Below are 6,000 nucleotides of genomic sequence, written 5' to 3' on the forward strand. Positions count from 1 at the left end.
CCAGTTTCCCAAGTGTGATGGAAATAGATTAGATCATGTCCTTCTCCAGATGGCCCTGGTGCACTGCCCACAGGGACCGTCTTCCGTCACGATGATGGATGGTTCTGTTCAGACTCCACCCTGGTCTATCTTGTCACCTGTGGGTCACAGGGCCAGCTGGGGGACAAACTGGGGGACACCCCCCAAACATCCTGACCTGCTGGCGCACAGCCTGGAACTCGAGAGAGAAAATGAACAGGGTTCCGCGGAGCGCTTCAGGCTTGACTCCAAGGGCCCAGTGTACAAGGGCAGGGCGGGGATGCACGCGGTGGGGAAGCAGCAGCTTAGCAGACGCATGTGTGAACAAAACAGAGGCTTTGCTGAGAGCCAGCTCCATGTGAGTCGGATGACAAGGCTGCCAAACAAGAGGACAGGCCCTCAAGCTGTTGAGCTGAAGTGAGTCGCGAGCCCAATGACTCTCCATCTTAGCATCGTATCAGAACAGCCTCCGAGAGTCTGGTATTAAGGCAAAGGCCCTGCTGCGCGCAGGCTCTCAGAATCAGGGGATGGATGGATGGATGGATGGATGGATGGATGGATGGATGGATGGATGGGGAGGGAGGGAAGAAGATGAGAAATGTGGATTTCTAAAGAGCTCCACCCTTGGTTCATTGTGTAGCCAGTGCTCCTGAACCTCAGCAGCCTCTGTCTCATTGTGAGTCCTGGCACTTCAAGGACCTAAGGGAACTAGAGGGCCTTTGGTGCGTGGCCAGGATGCAAGCACTTAAGTACTAAGCTACAACTGAAAGGTCAGTGGTTCGAACACACCCAGAGATGCCGCAGGCAAAACTTCTGAAAGATCACCTCTTTGAAAAACCGTATGAAGCGCGGTTCAGCTTTTTACCATGGAGAGGCCACCTGAGTCGGGAATCCATTCAACAACAACTGGGTTAATGGTCTATTTGTTGTTTGTTTGTTCTGCAGGATGTAGGATACAGGCAACCTCCCATGAGGACCACAGGAGGGAACGATAGCTTAGAAAAGACAGGCGGCCAAGGCGGGCACCTTCAGCTGCATGAGACTTGTTCCACAGGGTCCCGAAGGTGAGAATGGGTCTGTTTCTAGGCAGACTGTCCTCAACAGGATTCCTCGAGAAACATTGTGGGCTGTTCTCAGAAAGCTCTCGGCACCTCTGTGAGACTGAAGGAGTTAGCATGGAACCAAAGAAGAAATGGACCAGCAATGCAGTCACCTTGAAAGCCTCCTGGGCCGGGAGCTCTGAGCTTGGGATGACCCTTCCCTCGGCCCATGACCCTTCCCTCGGCCCCCACGGAGGCCAGCAGGCTGGGCCTTAGGGGGCGGGCAGGAACGAAGATGGGTGGGGCAGCTTCCTTTGGTGCCTGAAGATAAGCCAGAGAGAGAGAGAGAGAGAGAGAGAGAGAGAGAGAGAGCTCTATCAACTCAGCTGTGTGCTATCAGCCATCAACACGCCCAATAACTTGAACGATCCTTGGGTCCTCGGTCCTACATAAGGGATGCACACCACAGCCGCCGCTGCTACAACCCATGCTCCTCCTCCTCCTCTTCCCCTACCCACCTGGATTTCCTGGACGTCAGCTGGTCCCTTTACCCAGCTACCTCAGCTCCTGGGCCCTCTGCTCTTTTCAGGCTAGTCTACTGGATTTGTCTATTTCCTATCAAAATTTTGCAAGGGAGTCTCAAGAGTCAACTGGGTGCCAGTCCACGAGTGTACCAACAGTGCTATCTCTCGCAAAGACCAGGGTCCATCACCCCTGCCAGGTAATGGACTTATCTGCTGATCTCTTGGCACCGGTGGTGGAGTGGTTATGTGTTGGGCTGCTAGCTGCAAGGTCAGCAGTTCGAAACCACCAGTTGTTTCTCCAGAGAAAGACGGGTTCTCTATTCCTGCAGAGCATTACAGTCTCAGAAACTCACAGGGGTCCTCCTACCCTGTCCTTCAGGGTCACTATAAGTCAGAATTGACCCCATGACAATGAATTGGGTTTGTTTTGTTTTTTTCCAGTGGGGTCTCTTGACACAGTAAACCTCAAAGACATCCCCACCTTAACGTTTTGCTCTGTTCTTCCCCATAGATGTGTTTCCCTTCTGGGCCCCAGATCCTGGGACTGTAACTCAGAGAGCTGAGTTACAAGCCAGAGAGCCGGGGGCTGTGACTCCAAGGAGGAAGCACACATCCCCCAGCGAGAGTCACGGGGGTGATGGTAAGTGGAGCGGCCGGGGGCTTGCCCTGGGGGCGGAGAGCGACGTGCTGTGGGGACTGGTTGGGGCACACGCTGCACCATCTCTAAAACGATGCTCCTGCTCCAGCTGCATCTTTGAAAGGCTGCTCTGTCCCTGCTGCCCTCTTTCCTAATCCCTTAACGACCAGTAATCTGCTTTCTGGCTCTCTAGGCCTGTCCTTATTCTGGATATTTCACATACATAAACGAAACTCTACAATAAAAAAAAAAAAGAAAGGAAGAAAGGCAATTCTGTCCACTCTGTTCAGCCGGTACCTTCTGGGCAGTGGAGTATGGGAGAGGCCCTGTAGGTCCCATGCCCACTCTCTTGCTGTGAAGTGGGATTTCTGGTCTTGATGGACTATTTTGTGGGCTCCCATATCAATTAATCAAATCCTAGGTAAGCCCTTAGGGCAGTGGTTCTCAACCTTCCTAATGCCTCGACCCTTTCATACAGTTCCTCATGTAGTCGTGACCCCCCAACCATAAAATTGTTGTCGTTGCTACTTCATCGCTGTCATTTTGCTACTGTGATGAATTGGGCGACCCCTGTGAAAGGGTCGTTCGACCCCCAAAGGGGTCCTGACCACAGGTTGAGAATCGCTGCCTTAGACAGCAATGCTGGTTGAGGCCTTTGAGGAGGACAGACAAACCCGTCTCCAGAATAGACATAGATTCAAGCCAAGATGCCAAGGTGAATGAGGCAGTTAGTTCATTGTGCCAACCTGGCTGATAAACACATGTGGGGTTAATTGAAGGGCGGAGGGATAAATGGCTCGGTGAGCCTCGCCTTTCTAGTTCTTGGGTCTCTTGCTTTGTGATGGTCGGACCAGGGTGCAGCTGCCTTAGCCAGTTCCCTGCTTCAGCTGGCAAGGCTGACTTCCTGCAAGACGTCCCCAAGAAGAAGCCACATGGACCTACCCTGATGCAGCCCTGGGTGCTGAAGCAGCCATGTGGAGACCCCTGCCAGCGCTGAGATGCTTACACATTCACTGACTCGGCTTCCTCCTGAAGTTGGCATCATCGCGTCTGTTTTGTGAGATGGAGGAGGACTTTGTGGATTGGTGTTGGACATATGGGTTAATGTTGGACATGTGGGCTTGGGCAGCACTGGGGTGGGATGTTTTCTTGATGCGCACTTACCCTTTATATAAACTCTCTCTTATACATGAGTTTCTGTGGGTTTGTTTCGCTAAAGTCCCCAGACTAACACAGAGAACCACTGCCCTTTTAGAGAAGAGCTCGTCCAATGGAGTCAGCTTGTTGGACTTCTGGAGGGGCGGTGCCACATCAGGGCGTCGGCGCCGGCATCGTGTTCTGCGGATGACAAGTTGCACCCTGAGCAGGACAAGTAGCTGAGCCCGCGTCAGTAAGTGCGAGTCCATTCTGGTGCTGCCATCTCTGCCGCCATGTGACCATGGCTAGCCTCCATCCCTGCCACCTTCACACTTCACTCATGGGCCCTTGGGCCAGCTCTGAGGGCATAAACAGGGTGGGTGACATCAACTAGCCAAGTCCTTCCGTCCACTCCGATGATTAGTGCCTTCTCCATGGTGATGTCTCGTGGGAACAGGAACATACAGATCGTCACACTCGGTGCCCCTCACATAGATACCTCCTCCAGAGGCCTCTTCCCAAGACTCAGCCTTCCCAGTCCTCCCCCATTTCTCTTTCTAGGCCCTCATCAACCAGCAGGCCACTTGCCAGTGCCCATGAATCTGTAGCTATGTTTTCACCTCGGGCCTCTCCACCAGGAGGACGTGATGACGATTCAGGTCTCCAGGGATCAGCGTCAGCTCCGCCCCTCCAGCCAGCAGACCTTTGGGTCTCTGGCCATTCCACTTTCCTCCAGGCAGTATCACTAAACGGCCATTGGTCCCTTTGGGGGGACCATTGTTACATGGTCATCGTTTTATAGGATCCATCGTCCTGGGGGTCCTGGATTTTCCTTCAGTTAGTGAATTCTGAATGTGAAAATTGATTCTGGGCTGGAAATGAAACAAAATGTCGAGACTTCATAGTGAGGCAACTGCCTTCGACCTCCTTCCTGGTATTTCCTCAACTTATTTTCATTCTACAGCTCATCGATCTCAACCCGTTGTCCGTAGAGCCCCGGGGGTCCGGGAGACCATTCCTGGGGTTCTCGAGGTAATAGCGGCTGCCATAATACCGCTGTGATGCTCTGTGCCTTTTAAAAGCTCTGCTGGCATTTGCACTGACCCCAAGAACCACCGTGGATCCAGGCTCTGGCACCTTAAAAAACAATGTATCAAAGCCATGCAGCAAACGGTTCTGGTGGTTCGCTGTTTCGTTTTGTGTTGTTTCAAGTCCATTTTACTTAAAGAACTTCCTCGAGGAAGCAGTAAAGAGTGATTTTTATTAAATCTTGACCCTTAAATATTGACTTTTTGGCACGCAATGTGATTAATCGGATGGTATTCAACAGCCGACAGAAGGGAAAGGTTCTCTGGAGGGAGCGCACTGGTGTGATTATTTACATTATGAGCTGAACTCGCCACTTTTTCTCATGGAACACAACTCCTTTTTTTTTTTTTTAATTGACTGGCAGAAAAACTACGGCTATTCCAAGTTCGGTTGTTGAGCGGAAGTTTGCTCAAATTTGAACCAAGTAAGCCTGACAGACAGCTGATAGCATTTGCTGCGAGGGCTACAATTTGAGCTTTGGGGTAAAAAATGAGAATTTCAGAGAACTTGAAAACCCTGTCGTGGTCTGACAGCTTCCCAACACTTAAATGTGTTCTAATGAGATCAGTGACATCAACCAAATGTGATTTGTAAACTATTGTCCAGTGAGTGGACCGATCTCTGGAAGAGCTGTGTAATTCCATGAACCACTGTTTCCCGATGAACAAAGCAAGTTGAAGCGAATGGATTGCAGAAAGCATGAATATGAGCTCATGTTCTGTAAGGAAACTGCCCCTTAAGAAAAGACAATGCGTTTAGATATAGCATCAAAGGGAAATCTCCATAACTGCCTGGAAAGGCTATTAAAAGGCGTCCCCGCTTTCTGGCCGGAGGGTGGGATCTCTCCTGGGTGCATGCCGCGCGCATGGCGCCCTCTCAGGGCTGGCGCGCCCTCTCTCCCGCTGGGGTCAGGCACCCTGTAGGCTCAGCAGGCTCCTTTCTCTGCCGTTTTTTCCACGTGGCTTTTCCTCGCTCCCCCAAAGGGGCCACTGTTAGTCTCGAGTCTCCCACAGCCTTGCAGGCTTTCCAGAGACAGTGAATACTGCCTGAGCCTGTGTCACCCGAAACCCCCTTTCCCGAATAAGAGGTACTTAGATTTACAAACAACAACGGAAACATCCCCTCTTTTTCCAGCTACATTATCTGAGGCCAAGCTTCCTTGATATTTTTTCTTCTTCACATATTTAATCACAATTTCATATATGTATCACACGTTGTATATGCAATCACATATGTAATTGCTTTGGGTTAAATGCCGCAGATGTGGGGATCCAGTTATCTCTCTATAAAACCAGACATATGAGGGGGTACCCCCCAAAATGGATTTTTTTTTCCAAAGCTATGTATTAAATTTTTTTTTACAAAACCATCTTATCACCTTCAAAATACTCTTCATTGTGCTTAATACATTTATCTGATCTGTGATTCCATTTTTTAAAATCATTTTATTGGGGGCTCATACAACTCTTATCACAATCCATACATGCATCCATTGTGTAAAGCACATTTGTATATTTGTTGCCATCATCATTCTCAAAACATTTGCTTTCTACTT

Source organism: Echinops telfairi, unplaced genomic scaffold (genome assembly GCF_000313985.2).
Source record: "Echinops telfairi isolate 266 unplaced genomic scaffold, ASM31398v2 ScPeMD7_18;HRSCAF=68, whole genome shotgun sequence".
Lineage (NCBI taxonomy): Eukaryota > Metazoa > Chordata > Mammalia > Afrosoricida > Tenrecidae > Echinops > Echinops telfairi.